General features: G+C 33.2%; 1 protein-coding gene across 7 annotated transcripts in view; it reads left to right on the forward strand.

Moving 5' to 3' along the window:
* The window catches only part of LOC136025976 (uncharacterized), a 391881-nt gene that overhangs the window by 235121 nt on the left and 141072 nt on the right, over positions 1 to 15688 (forward strand). The window lies entirely within an intron of this gene.

Raw genomic sequence — 15688 nt, forward strand, 5'->3', positions numbered from 1 at the left:
CGCCCAGCTCAAATATTTTTCTTTTTTCTATTTCTCTTTAAGGGATTGGAATAGCTCATAAATTTGTTTTGTTGAGAAACCTCGCATATCCTAAAAGCAAAGAGTATCAGTTACTTTTTTAGGAATTTTAATTTATTAATTTATTTCTAAGTATTGCTGGCAGTGCAGTCATAATTTATGAAACTTTATTACATTGTTGAAAAGCTGAAGCAAAGCATTCAAGCATTCAATATGTCGATTTGGAGTGGAGTGTCCCTGCCAAGTCCATGTCAATCAGAACTAGTCAAAGAGACACTTGTTTTTAGTACCGCCAAATCCGCTTCTCGGAAATTAAGAAGTCTTACAAAAGATGCTTTTGTAAGGTACCATGCAAAGCTAGGGCTTCAACTGAAATTTATCAGGTAAACTAAATTACTTTCCATATGATATAAAAATTTAGGCTAAAGGGGCTGAAAATTCAATTTTTTTTTTTCTATTATTACTCTAGGTGGGAAAATTGAGAAAATGCATGCTCATCCCTTCCTATAACCGCACTTTTTATTCTCTTATCTATATTATCTTTTAAAGTTAGCTATGTTACCATCAGGCAAGTAGATTGTTAATAAATGACCATTTTATGTCCAGATATATTGAATATCAACTAGATTACTGCTCCTACAAAATTGCCAAACAGTTTGTGATAACGAACTATAATTAAGAAATGACTCAGCCCAATATTAACTGAAACTCTAAAAAAAAAATTGTCTGTAACAATAGATGCATCAAAAGAATTGGTTTTTTATTCTATTTCCATGACTTTAATGCTACCTATCGAAAACCACAAGTATGAGAAAATGTGCCTTATTATCAAAAATGAAGAACACACCCCTAAAAAGTCAAGGAATCTTGATAAAAATTACACCATCAAATTCAGCCCATCAGAGAGCACTGCTGTAGTGGTTTCAAGCTCCTATCTGCAAGAATAGGGAATTTTTTTAATTTTTACCAGAAGAACAATCACGGATTTGTTGCTGTTGTTGTTTTTTCCCAGGGGTGATGGTATCGAACCGACGGTCCAAGAAAATTGGGGAAGCTCATTCAAATAGAAATTAAAAGCTCTAACATAAAGAAAACACAAAAAAGAATAGGGTTTGGGTATTCTTGTTTGACCTTAAAAAAAAAATTTGTTCGTTATTTCTTTAAGCAGGCCAAATTAGCTTAAGAAATTATCTTTAAAATTTCTAAGTGACCAAACAAACTACCCTCTCCCCTGCGTCTTTTTCCCTAAAGACATTTGATCAGAATTTTTAGATAGCAATTTTGTTCAGCAAAGTTGAAAATACAATAAGTATGATTTTAGGGATGATAAGACCCCTCCCCCACCCAGTGCCCCTTGGGAAAGGTTTTTAAAATGTGAAATTTGACCATTGTTTATATATGATAATAATTTTTAACACTAAATTAATTTTTAGTTAATAGTAATTATTTAATACTAAATATTTTTTAATACTAAATTAAATTTATCTATACTAGATTAATTTTACACAGAATACTTGGTGCTAATCTCCCAAAGGCTTCTAGTCCTGTAAAAGAGGGGGAATACATACGTATCAATTAAAAACTAAATCAAAAGAGAGAATTAAATATTATAGGGATTAAAACATCACTCATCACATCAAAATGAACCCATTAAACAAAGTAAATTAAGGAGGTTATAATCACTGCTGCACTAAAAGGGGGAAAAAAGAAAGCAAAGGAAAGCAGACAAAAATAATGTGGAAACTGATTGTTTTTCTACAAGCTTTTTGAAGATTTTGAAAAAAGCACAAAAACAAGCATTAATATCAGGTCTTACCGTTAGAATATACGGAGTTTAAATATTCTGAGAGTGACAGAGCTGATAACTCAACTGATCAGATACAAAGGATGAAGTAAATTTAAGGGGCCTGGGAAAGTATGACTGTGGGCCTAAGAAAACTGAAAGGGGTACAAGAAAGAACATAAATTTTTTCAACATCAAGTAACGGTTTGGCTGCTAAACTATTTACTTCCTGATTAAGCTTTATAGCTTTATTATAAGTGTTGGAAAGGAGTTTAAGAAAAAAAGGAAAAGTAGACATTCACGAGACATAAAAATGTATTAAACTGTGCAATAGGGTTCTCAGAATTGATCCAGGAAAAATATTTTGAGGTTTATTGGAATACCAAGGTTTCTGCATGCTTTTACTTTATTCAAACCAATATGGTGCTTAAAAGATACATTTCCACCAAAGAGGATAACTAGGAAACAGACATGGTCATTTGTTTATGCAATGACGACTGGGACAGCTTTTAATTGTTTTAAAAAACAGAATTGTGGCAAAGAGACAAACTTTAGCGTAAAGAGCGAGGGATTGCGGAGGGGACAACCCATTTCATATACGGAGTAATTTCTCTTCGTTTTAAGTTTTAATGTCGCTCCTTACTTTCAGTTAAAAAAACTAGTTTTTTTATGTAATTTCTGAACGTTTTTGAATTAATGCATGTTTGATTTTGGTTCTCAACACATCAATTATTAAAATGAAATTTGCATATTGATTCCTTTTTTGGTTAAACGGCTCTCTCTTGGTTTTGATCAGACGATTTTGAGAAATAAAGGGTGGGGAAAGAGGCCTAGTTGCCCTGCAATTTTTCGGTTGCATGAAAAGGCAACTATAAATTTTAATTTTTAACGAATGTTTTTATTAGTATAAAATATACGTAACTTAAGAATTATCTTACGTAACAAACTTGTATATTCTTAAATTTTTATTATGTATATGAGGGGGTTTGTACCCTCGTTAATACCTCGCTCTTTACATTAAATCGTAAGTTTTGTCCCAATTCTTTAAGAATGACCCCTGAATCAGAAAGGCCGTAGAATAAATAGTTGAAATTACTAAAATCCATTTATCTCCTCCTAAATACCTCGCTCTTTATGCTAAAGTATTGTTAGAATCCCTCATATGCGTAATAATCTCTGTTCGTTTTAAGGTTCAATGCTACTCCTTACTTCCAATTGAAAAAACGTTTCCATATTTATTTTTTCATTGTTTTTTTTATAGTAATTGTGGAAAATCCTGTGCCCTTTTCATTGAATTTCTGTTCCCCCATGACATATTTCTCCAAAAGAAAGATCCTCCCACATAGCTCCCTCCCCTCAAACCCTCAACACCACCCCCAAAACCAAAAAAATCCCCCTGAAAAGGTCTGTACACTTCCCAATAACCATTATTATATGTAAACACTGGTCGAAGTTTGTAACTTGCAGCCCCTCGCCCAGGGACTGTGTGGGAATGTTATGTCATTCCCAAAGACATAATTATTATGGTTTTTGACAATGTGGGAAAAAATAGTTATCTCAAAATTTTGATCCGTTGACTTTGGAGAAAAATGAGCGTGGGAGGGGGCCTAGGTTCCCTTCTTTTTTTGGTCACTTAAAATGGCACTAGAACTGTTCATTTCCGTTAGAATGAGCCCTATTAGAAAATTATAGAAAAAAAAATAAACACGCACCCGTGATTTGTCTTCTGGCAAAAAATACGAAATTCCACATTTTTGTAGATATGAGCTTGAAATTTTTGCTATAGGGTTCTCTGATATGCCGAATGCGATGGTGTGATTTTCGCTAAGATTCTATGACTATTAGGGGGCGTTTCTCCCTATTTTCCAAAATAAGGCATATTTTCTCAGGCTCGTAACTTTTGATAACAAAGACTAAATTTGATGAAACTTATATATTTAAAATCAGCATAAAAATCCAATTCTTTTGATGTATATTTTAGCATCAAAATTCCGTTTTGTAGAGTTTCGTTTACTATTGAGCCGGGTCGCTACTTACTACAGTTCGTTACCTCGAACTGTTTGAAAAGGCCACTTAAATGGAATAAGAAGCTTTTTTAAAATAGTAAAAAACGCTTGCGTAGAGAGGAAGGGATTGGGGAGGAGGCATCTCCCTCTTATAGAGTTTTAATGTTGCTTTTCACTGTCAGTTTAAAAACTTTCCTTTCAATGAATTGAATTCTAGTACCTTTGCTTTTTTACTAATCAGATCTTCTACGAAAGTTAGATATTTGGTCAGGTCAGAGAAAATTGTCAAAATATCGCCAAGAAAATGCGGAAAAAAACCGCAGACGGTCCTATAGCAAATTGCAAGTTAAAAGACATATCAAGAGGAAAAAGGGGGAAGGAAGCAGCATAAGAAACAACAGAAGATGCTAGCCGGTAAAGAAGTCAAACTGTGAGATACCTTCTTGGTAACAATAAGGATGGTTACGATAAACACCAAGCTGTGAAGAAATTAGTTCTTGAGTTTAATAGAGTGGGGTTCGTGAAAGTCATTAGAAATAAAGACTTCACTCAAATAGGCCTGTCTCAACACCGCTTGAAGACGAGTCAAGAAAGGCCAAAGAAGCCTTAAACTTTTTAACAGAACCTTAATAGAAGAAAGTCTCAACTTATTTGTGTGCTGTCCAAGAAATCAAAGAATAAATGATTATGATTAATGTAAATATAATTTATTATAAGTGATATAATTATATTAGTTATAATTAACATAATTATATTAATTATGATTAATATAATATAATAATATAAATAAATACAATTTATCTATAATATAAACAAATGATTTAACAAACATTACTAACAATTGTTTGCTGTAATACTACTCAATCTTTCTCTCAAACACTGTAAGATTGTATTCAAAATTCATCTTGTTAATTATTTGCTCTATCAATCGGTCTTTAAAGGTGTTGCCAAGTTTAGCCCAATCTAAGATATCTGGCAATTTCCCTTCGTTCTTCAGAATCCCTTAAATGAACTATATTGGGTATTTAGTTTTCGGCCATTTAGACTTTTATCAGCTGATCGAAAATACGATCAGATTATTCCCATAATAGTTATCTGAAATCATTTAAGCTAGATTTAAGTGCCCAATTAGACTCACTTTTTTTGTTTGTTTTTTGTGCCAGTTTTTCCAAGTTTATTAATGATATAAGTCCCATCATAAACTAGATAGATAATTATTTTAACACGAATTAGGTTGATTCATTTCAAAATTCATGCATAAACCATTTAGATTGCTGAATATGGCCAAAAGAACAGAATTATTTCTTTTCTAAAAGGCTATAAATCTCTATCACAGATACGCTTGGTAAACAGCTATTTGCCAAGTGAAATGTATATATTATGGGAAAAAGTTATTAATTTGGCATAATTTAAAGCGTGCATTGATCATAAATAACGATTATTGGACATAAAGAATGAAGTCATAATTGATGCTTAGGCATTTCTAAGTTTGTCTTAATATTTTTCCAGAATTGTTAATTTACTCACTTCATCCACAAAATAAATATTAATGAAGTCAGACAGGTACACCGGCGATTTGAATGTCAATTAGCTAGAATGGCTGTCAATCTGGCCCTGGCTAATTCCATTTGGATCCCCCCATAGGAAAAAACCAGAAATATCACCCCAGAAAACTCCCCCGGAAATTTCCTCCCATAGAGAAATCTCCCCAGACAACTTTCTGCATGGACAATGCCCCGAAAAATTTCACCACCCCTGAAAAATACTCTCGAAAAATTGACTCATCGTAAAATTCAGCAGCCAAAGGGAAAGCGTGACAAATAAAAGTATGAGGAAAAGAAAGGATTTTAGGACATTCTACGAATATTCCAAAAGTAACAGGGGACCGAACTTCCCTTAGTGAAAAGAAAGACAGTTTTTTTTTTTTACTCTATTTTGCAAAAAAATTTAAATGGCAAACCTTATATTTATACTGATAAATTATTCTATGCAATGGACAATCGCATTGAATTGTAGAATTTTTTTTTTAATTTTTAGCACAAGTACACATCTTCAGCAAAATTTACCATAACAATTTGAAGTATTCGTGGCGTCATTCACATAAAAATTGTTTTTATTTTTCAAAAATTCAGGGCCTTATACAAATTTTCCTAAATTTTATCTATCTAGATTGCCTTTTCATATCGATAATTGGTAGAAGCCAATTTTCGGAAAATAATTCTGCCTAGTTCCGTTTTCAAACAAAAAGTACAAATAATTATACTTACAATCATATTGTGGTTTAATAAGATAAAATATAGGTAAAATGATGGTGTAGAATCTTCTATAGTATTTTTTTTTCTCTTATTTCTTTTTTCCTGCTTTTCGGAGCTAAGTTACAATAGCTGGACATGATAAAGGTTAATGAAAGCAATTGAAAAATTGAATTAGCTACAAGGAAGTCTTATTGAAATCCCAAAATTTGTAAATGGAAAAACTTACCCCTGGAAGACCTAAAAGATCTTCATTTTAAAATGAAACCTCTAAAATGAAACCACTGTCTGGCACCTGTATATATAGTACATGATTGCAATTCACCTTTAAGTACCTTTAAGGAACATTTTTAATTTAATTTCAATGACATGGAGTTAATCTCTAAGTCATAACTTAAAAAAGTTAAGATAGATTGAGCTCTTTATTTCAAACCAGCAAATTAACTTATTTAACCTTTATCTTACCCTGCTTTGATAACTCAGCCCCACAAAAACATGAAATCAAATAATTAAAATAAATATACAAATAAATATATATATATATATATATATATATATATATATATATATATATATATATATATATATATATATATATATATATATATATATAAAGACGGTAGGTAGTATCCTAAGAAGAAAAAAGAAGATCAGAATCTTGTAAAGATGATGAGACTTCGCTGCTAAACTGATGGATAAAGAAATTAAATGGGGTAAATATCAACCAGAACAGAATAAACATATGGTAATATCTAGTAGCTGATATAATAATAAATGAAAATATTGGTTTTTCCACATTCCGTTTCCACCTTTTTCTTTGTGATAAATACACGATGTCTTCCTCAAATTTATCACCTATGACTGTAAGTTGGAAAGAGGATCACGCTTTACCCCCATCACCGAAATACAGTGATTTTGTTTTAATATTTATAATAATTCCCAAAGGAGCTCACCTGTCCAGTATTTTTTGGTGACCAATTCCTCCTTGTAATGTATCCTCTTCGGAGATGTACTTTTTTAATGAAGTTGACAGTTCTCATATTTTCCTTATGTACATCTTTTTAAATTAGTTTCTATAAACAGAACATGATGCTGTTAAATTAGCAAAATAATTAAGAAAAAGATATTTTACAGTCTATTCATGAAAGCTAGAAATTCTAGAGTGTTCAGACGGTTCACCGAGATCATTTATTTCCACTAAAATTTGCACTTAAACCTTGTCACCAAAAGAAATCCTTAAGCATAGTCTAATTAAATATACAAGGAGGAAGCTCTTCAAAACCAAGCCATCTTTCCAGAGCTTTAATAATTGTACGGTTTTTCCTCAATCATTCAAAGTGTCTCCTACATAGTTGTTATTGTTCTTTTTTTTAATTTCTCCCCCCTTCCACTTGCAATGCTGGATAAGTAGATATGTCTTAGTTTCTCCATGCCTAAGCAAGTTACTTGCTTGTTACTAAGCATGTTACTAAGCATGTACTTGCCTAAGCATGTTTAACATTGACGATTAGACTCCAGACGATTAGACATTGAAAGCTAAATTCCCCTTTTTAAGAGCAAAAAGTGGTCAGAGAGTGACCCACCCCCCTTTCTTGCCCTTCTTTTGTAACCAGTCCCTCTGCCATCCAAAGGTAGTCGATCAAAATTTGGAGATAGATGTTTTGTTCAAAATAATTGAAAGGTCCAATAAGTGTGCCTCTGGAGTGACCTATAACCCATACAGGCCCTGGGACAAATGCCAGAAACGATTTAAATTGGCAATTGCAATGTTCATCCCCAAGGTTGTCCTTCTGGAGACCTGGCAACTTTAGCTTCAGTAAGATATTCAGTCAAGTTTGTTTAGTTTTAGCGATACTTCTCTAGCAGTGAGATCTTGTAAAGTGATAAACATGTATTTACCAACTGATTATAGGAATGATGAATCAAAACGATTGTTTGCACAAGGTTTGAGAAATTCCATGCGTGTATTAGACATGTTTAAAACCTTAACATCCCTTGTGTTATCGTCGGCGACTTAAGTTGCGATGTTATTTTTTTTTATTCTACAATATCACTTTTGTTTCTATTCTCCGTTGCAATTTTTTTCTTTTTTTTTTTTATGAGCTGAGTGTGCAGTCAAAAATTGAAAATTTCACATGTTCCACATATGGTGATACTTATATTGACGCATATATTGACTAACACATCGGATCTACGCCATGTGGTTACTTCGACTGAGTTCAAAATATATCTGGTTTCAATAATATTTAATTACCAAGTATGGAACTACCTTCCCTTAGCAGCATTTTTTGAACTGGATTAAACGCATACACCAATGAAGCAAGATACGCCCAAGCTTAATTGGTTTCCAAAGATTGACTTAACAAAAATTAATCTGCTCCTACGTCAAGAAGTCCTTGATTCTATCTTGTGCTCAATTCACATCCCCTTCCAGCTTCTTCAGAAATTTTGCCCTATTCATAAAACTAGGATACACATTGCTATTAATTTCTATTGTGCAGAAATATACCACGCTCTAGGATATTCAGACAAATCAGCGGTTCCAGTTCAAAAAATCCGCATCAGCATTCTTGTGATTGGTCAAAAACACAAAACTCTCCGAAGCGTGCTCCCGTACGAGGCTTCAGTTTTCTATTTGGAAAGTTAATTGTCATTCTAGGTTGAGTGTTTTGAATGATAATCGGATTTATACAAATATCTTTCCGCAAGTAGGCTAGCTCGCCACCGTGCAGGCATCGTTGATACATACTCGTTTGTAGTTTATACTTAGCCCAATTCTCAATGGAAATCTCTTGCTTCTTCAAACACCACATCTTCAAACACTCGCAAGGCTTCAGATGTCCCCCTGTTTCAGTGAAAAACGCATTTTTCGAATGAATTCACCAAATCAGATCAAATTTTAGAGTCAAAGTTTGAATTCAGAATTGATGAATTTCTGTATCTTTACCCGGAGTCTCATTACGTTGTTACAATGCATATCATAATAACGGTATTCTCCAAGTTGAAACGCCAAGCTTGGTTTGGTATAGATAACATAATCGTTCTTCTTTTTATCTATGGAGCCCCTTTGGTCATGTCACAATTGAGCCTGCTCATACAGATGACTTTTGATGTTTTTACAAGTAAATAAAAAAACATTTCTTTTTAACTGAAAGTAAGGAGCGACAATAGAACTTAAAATGAACAGAAATTGTTACGTATATGAGGGAGTTCCTCTCCCCATATACGTAGTAATTTCTGTTCGTTTTAAGTTTTGATGTTGCTCCTTGTTTTCAGTTGAAAAACACTTGTTTCTTATATAATTTCTGATCATTTTTTCAATAATACTGGAAAATCCGGTTCCCCCTCCATTGAAAATTTCCTTTCCTTATGAAAAACTCCTCGGTGGAAAGACCCTCCCACGTAACCATGCTCCTTCGCGCGGTACGAAAAGGCTTTATCTCTTTGTTATTAACACTTTGAAAAATTTACATTTGCGGCTTAAGATACGCACTAAAATTACGAATCTACTTCTGCTACAGTTTTCCAATTCACCTTATCTAAAGCGTGCTCCACAAAACAAACTTACTTGCCCCAGTAGCCTACCGAATGATCTGGATAGTTTTGTTTCTGTTTATAAAGGTGCTTTCACTTCGCCTACCCTTTCTAACAAAGGCGTCTGAGACGCGCAATAAAAATGCGTATCCTCTGCATTGAGGCAGTAACAAACGTGGCACTTGTCTGTTATGGAAGTGATGTTTAACCTTAGCAGGGTAATACAGCGTATCGAGAAAAACTTCAGCATGCTTCTAACTGAATACTCTAAATTGGGCTTAAAGTTTAGTTCTAAAAAAACTGAGTTTTTTCTATTTAATTGGAATAACTTGGGTCCCTCTCCATTAGTCCAGCTGGGTTGTTCTATAGAGATCTAGTTGAAAAACTTGTTTACCTTGGTCTTCCGACTGGGCCATTCCAAAAGTGAATCCGTTTGCTTCTGATTTCTTACCTTGAAAAAGAGTACGGTATGTCCCATGCCTCAGTTGTCCAAAATAAAGTCGTTTAAACTAAGTAATCCCTGCTAAGCTCAATGATTCAATATCACTACTACATTTCCTATAGACATCACCAATTTGGAAGATTTTTACACAAACAGATAAACGTAAAATTCGTTCAGTATATTACAAATTTGAAAAATAATTACTTCACTTACCTCCTTAGAAGTCCCCAGCCTGAAATTCGGCTTTAATCCGCAAATATAAGACAGTAGAGCCAGCAATAGCGCTATTAAAACTAATTTTGAAACACAACCGCAATATCAGTTTTCATCCATAGCATCCCCTTCTTATAAAACGATGTTTAAAATACATCAGTTGTTTATTGTTTAATAGGTAATCTTTGTTAATTGTTTTGGTGAAGCTTTTCATGTCTTTTTTTATTTCCGTTTTTTGTCGTTTTCTCTATTTTTTATTCCGTTTCTGTGTACTTTTTTTGTGGATTTAGACGTTTAGAAATAAATAGATAGATAAATATGCATGCATATCAGCGGCATTTTCTTTTTCCTTCTTTTTTTTACGTCCCAATATACACTACGAATTGCCTTTAAAAAAATTATTCTTCTTGGCCCTTTATTTTAATTCGTGTTGAGCTGAATTACAACTTTAAGTTTTTTTTATCTCTAAGTCTATGGTTCTGATACGGTTAAGGGGATTTGACACAGTCCAGGCGGACGAAATCGTTTATTTCAGCCAAAGATTTATTTATTCAGTATAATTTATTCAAGTCAGTTTTTCTTAGGTTTTGTTTGTGGTTCAATGTTTTTGCTTTTTTTTTTACCAAATAATGAGTAATTAGCTTATTGAGATGGAAAAATAGGAAAATAGAATTTAAAAAAACGCCTTGGACCCACAACAAGAACTAATCAACAGAATAACTTGTTTTAACGAAATAAATTCTTGATCCAATATATTATCTGCTATGAATTAAGTATTTAAATTACCATTATAATTATCATCATTTTCATTATTTTATTATATTAAGAGTCTCTCTATTTATCCATACAGTTATTTACTGGGGTCTTAAATTTGTTTTTACTATGTTTGAAATGAAAATATGTAAGTTTGGTCAATTGCAGACATGAATCTGAGGTAAACTATGCCATGAAAATATGTTCTAAGTTGTATTTTGAAATAAAATATTAATACCTAGCCTAAAAAACTCATTTTGACGTCGAATACTATATACTAGTATGTTAGTCCATTATTGCTAACATAAAACCAATTATAAACCAGCGTAATCAATAGATATCTTCGACATCTGTCTTCTTGCATGCAGTTGCATGAAAGATAGAGATAATTAAATCTCTTTCTCCTGATTCGGCCTCACTGAAACGGACAATCTTACAGAATTAATCAAGTCTTATTGTTGAACTGGTCACAATGTAATTTCAAATAAATTCTTTCAATCCCATACAGTAGGGAATATGGTACATATTTACAAATTCACATAATTTAGCTATGAAGAAAGTGATTGCGTCATTTGATTCCTTTTTTATCCTTTTTCAATTTCAATAATGAACCCAATAAGGGCTCAAAGTTCTATTTTGAGCCCTTAATATGGCCGCAAATGTTGATTTATTACCTTTTCTATAGTTTCTTGAGTGTGATATAAACTTTAAAGATAGTTAAAAAATAATTAGATAGAAAAATTGGCTTTTAAACACCACCTTCAACACTCAGTGATGTTCCATTGCCCTGTTAACGAAAAAGAAGAAAAAACAAATGGAAAAAAAGAAAAATAAGTAGATAAATTAGTTCTGTCCACATAAAATTGTGGTAAAACTTATAGGAATTTCCTATTTAGAGTTCTAAACAACGTTAATTCGAATGGTGTACTTTTTGTTTTACCGCCATGCATTTGTCAAGGGGTTTTTCAAATATTTCGTGTAAATTTGTTTTCAAAATAATATCTCACTCTGAGGAATAATGAAAATAACAATTACCATTCCTTAATCAGCTAAGAATGGCAGTTTTTTCCCGCAGAACAGTTTTTTTAGAAAAATAAAAAAAAAAAAAGTTTTTCAGCTGAAAGTAACAAAAACATTAAAATTTAAAACGAACAAAAGTTATTACATATATGAGGGGGGTCAACCCGTCGTCAAAACCTCTCTCTTTAGGCTAAAGTTCAAAGTTTGTCCCAATTCTTTAGGTCCCAACAAATTTGGGACGCATTTTTGTCCCAATTCTTGAATCAGAGAGGCCGTTTAATTAGAATAATATGTCTTTTAAAAGTACAAGAAAAACTTTAGCGTAAAGAGCGAGGTATTGACGAGGTGACGACCCCCACTCCCTCATATACATAATAATTTCTGAACGTTTTAAGTTTTAATGTTCCTCCTTACTTTCAGTTGAAAAAAAATGTGTTTTTTTTGTTTAATTTCTGGTCGTTTTTAAAATAATACTGGGAAATCTGGCGCCTCCTTCATGGAAAATTCCCTTCACCCATGAAAGATTCCTCCACGGAAAGGTCTTTCAGCATAATCCCCCGGCCCATCCATCAGAAAATTTCCACTGAAAACGTCCGTATGCTTCCCAATGATCAATACTATATGTTTAAGTCATCCTCAAAGACATAGTGATTAGATTTTTCTACTATGCTGAACAAAATGGTTATCTCCAAATTTCGATCGGGCGATTTTGGGCAAAAATGAGCGTGGGAGGGGGGGATAGCTGCCTTCCAATATTTTGGTAACTTAAAATGGGCATTAAAACGTTTGATTTCCGATCAAATGAGCCCTCTCCCGATTTTCCACGATCATTGGTTCAAAATAATCATCTATGGGAAAAAACAAAAACAACAAAAAAAAAACGCATCCATGATCTTTCTTCTGGCAAAAAAAAAAAATACAAAATTCCATATTTTTGTACATAGCAGCTTGGAACCTAAACAGTAGGGTTCTTTGGTATGCTAAATCTGATGGGGTGATTGATATCACTTGATTTTTTGGGAATGTGTTCCCAATTTCCAAAATTAGGCAAATTTTCTCAGGCTCGTAACTTTTCATGGGTACCGCTGAATTTGAGTTAGTATAAAAATTTGAGTTTTAAAATATTTTGAATAAGTAGCGAAAACAAACTCTGTTGATGTATATATTGTTTTCAGAACTTTCTTTCTTAGAGTTTCGGTTACCATTGAGCCGCATCCCTCCTTAATTAGAGTTCGTTGCCAAAAACAGTTAGAGCATATTTTAAAATTTTTGCTTACGATGAGCTGTTTTCTGTCCCTCTAAGTACTCATGGATCCATGGGGGACCTCTGGCCACCGCAAGATTTTTTCTGGCACCCTTTTATCCTGTTTTTTTTCCTTTTTTTTAAATAAATTTGTCAATTAGGTCAACTATTGGCACCTTTGTCCCATTACCCCCCCCCCCCCAAAAAAAAAATTATCACTGGAACCCTTTGTCACATTGGGCCTCCCCCAAGATTTTGCTCTAGATCTGCCCCTGCCTCTAACGGCGCCAAATGGAATTTGCCCCAGAAGCGATTATTTAATTTCGAAAGGGCATAAAAAAAAACCATCAAATTGAGTAGTCACTTTTGATCTAGATAAATTATGTGAATAAGTAGATGTTTCTCGGAAAAACTCCGTTGACTAAGTTTCGGCATCAGGGCTATTATTCCATTGGTAATTTACGCCTTATTTATTATAATCTTGCTGGAATTTTTCTATTGTATTTATATTCATCGAGATTGTGTATTCTATAAATTTATAATTATTTGTACCGATAATCTTTAGGATTTGATCGTTATTATTCCCTAAGTTTTGAAGAAGTTCTAAAAAAAAACATAATTTAAAATTCCATTGCTGTGGAGATCCACTGGATTTTGTGAAGTAAATCCATTAGACTGTAGCCATTCTAGATATATTTTTATATATATTCATCTAGCTTGAATATTCCTAATGATACTCTCCCCAATAATGAGTTTGTGGAGCTGGTGTTTTTTATATTATTTTTACTATTTATATTCCAATTTTAGAACCTTGTAATGTAATCTTTAAAATCGTGTTCCTTTTCTTCTTTTCCACATTGCTAAGATTAATGTACTGAGTCGGTTTTCCAAGGAGCACGGTTCTTGGAAGATTGTGGATATCAGCACTTTGTATTCGAATCTCTTAGCTATAAGTTATTCACTAGTCATCATTTGTAACAGAAAAATATATTCACTGTAAAACTGAATAAAAACTAACTTAAAAGGATAAAAAGACTATTTTAAAAGGGTGTTGACATCCCTTTGTGAAAGTCACACAGAGACTGAAAAACAAGAGAATGGATAAATAAATTAGACTTAATTTGATAGAAAAACTTTTTTTCTTTTGTTGCTTTATTTATCACTCTGGGATGAAATCATGTGAAAGGAGGTTAAATGCTAGGCGTAAAGAGTTTTTAATCAGTGGAGTGGCATAACAGAACTTTAGTAGAAGCCTCGTGGCAACCCATTACCGATTAGTTTTCTGTCTAATCTGACACAGGATGTCATCTTACCGGCTGTCAAATCTGACACACCTATCAATAAATAAAAAAAAAAAAACTATTTAGGGTGATCATACGGAAATAATCTCAACAAGTAAATAAGGCCAAGCACGAGGTGTGACCTGAAATAAAACTGGGTTTGTAATTTGAAAGTGGTGGCACTTACTGAAGATCTCCCTACTGAATGCAGATATCAATTTCAACGGTATTACCGCTTCTGTAAAAATTCTTGGAATTTTTTCCGCAAAGGTACGAATCTTCTGCGTATTTAATAAGACGTCTTCAATTGAGTCAAATCCCACCCCTTTCAGAGTTAATTTTAGTCTACAAAACTTGCAAAAGTCGACATGAATCAAGCTTGATAAATGGGGGGGGGGCTAATAAAAGAGCATAAATGTTGAGCATAAATCTAATTTTTCTCTATCCCGAGGGTAAACCTTTTATTGCCGAATGAAGATGCTGAAGGACTCTATGTCCACCCAATAACGGCTAATATACAATGTGTAATGCCTGCAGAACTGAAGAAAAACATTGTCTTCACGCTCAGGCGACTTTTGTGCATTTTTTGGTCGTATAAATTTGGTCTTCCCTTGAGAAGATTGTTCAGATGCATTTTCACTGTGTGTATTTCTCCAAGACATTCGGGTTATTCGACTATTGACTGCAACAAGGATACCATATATCCTCAAAACTGATGATCTTATACTTTTTCTGCCTTGAAAACTTTTATTCATGAATCAAATTAAATGTAGTATATGTCAATTTTGCAATGGTTTCTGAAGGTATGGGGAGAGCATTAAAACCTAAACATTGATATTGGACAAGATACTTGGAAAGATCTAATTCTTTTCGAGAAAGTTAGGAATAAAATGAGGTGTTCAGCCGTAGTGTTTTAGCTACTGATATTTTTTACCAAGCTCAGAAATTGATCATAATGGAGCTACCTCCTGAAAGCAATCCCTCTATATTAGATGGCCAGCCCTTATTTCAGACTGTTGTACACCACCTAGATCAAGAACATCGTGACAGATAATCAAGTATTGCTCAGGATATCTACAAAGCTTTACTGGAGAAAATAGATGCTTGGTTTACAAGCCTAGAGAGGATTCCTAGCAATTAACCA

The sequence above is a fragment of the Artemia franciscana genome, chromosome 4 (assembly GCF_032884065.1).
Source record: "Artemia franciscana chromosome 4, ASM3288406v1, whole genome shotgun sequence".
NCBI classification, from domain to species: domain Eukaryota; kingdom Metazoa; phylum Arthropoda; class Branchiopoda; order Anostraca; family Artemiidae; genus Artemia; species Artemia franciscana.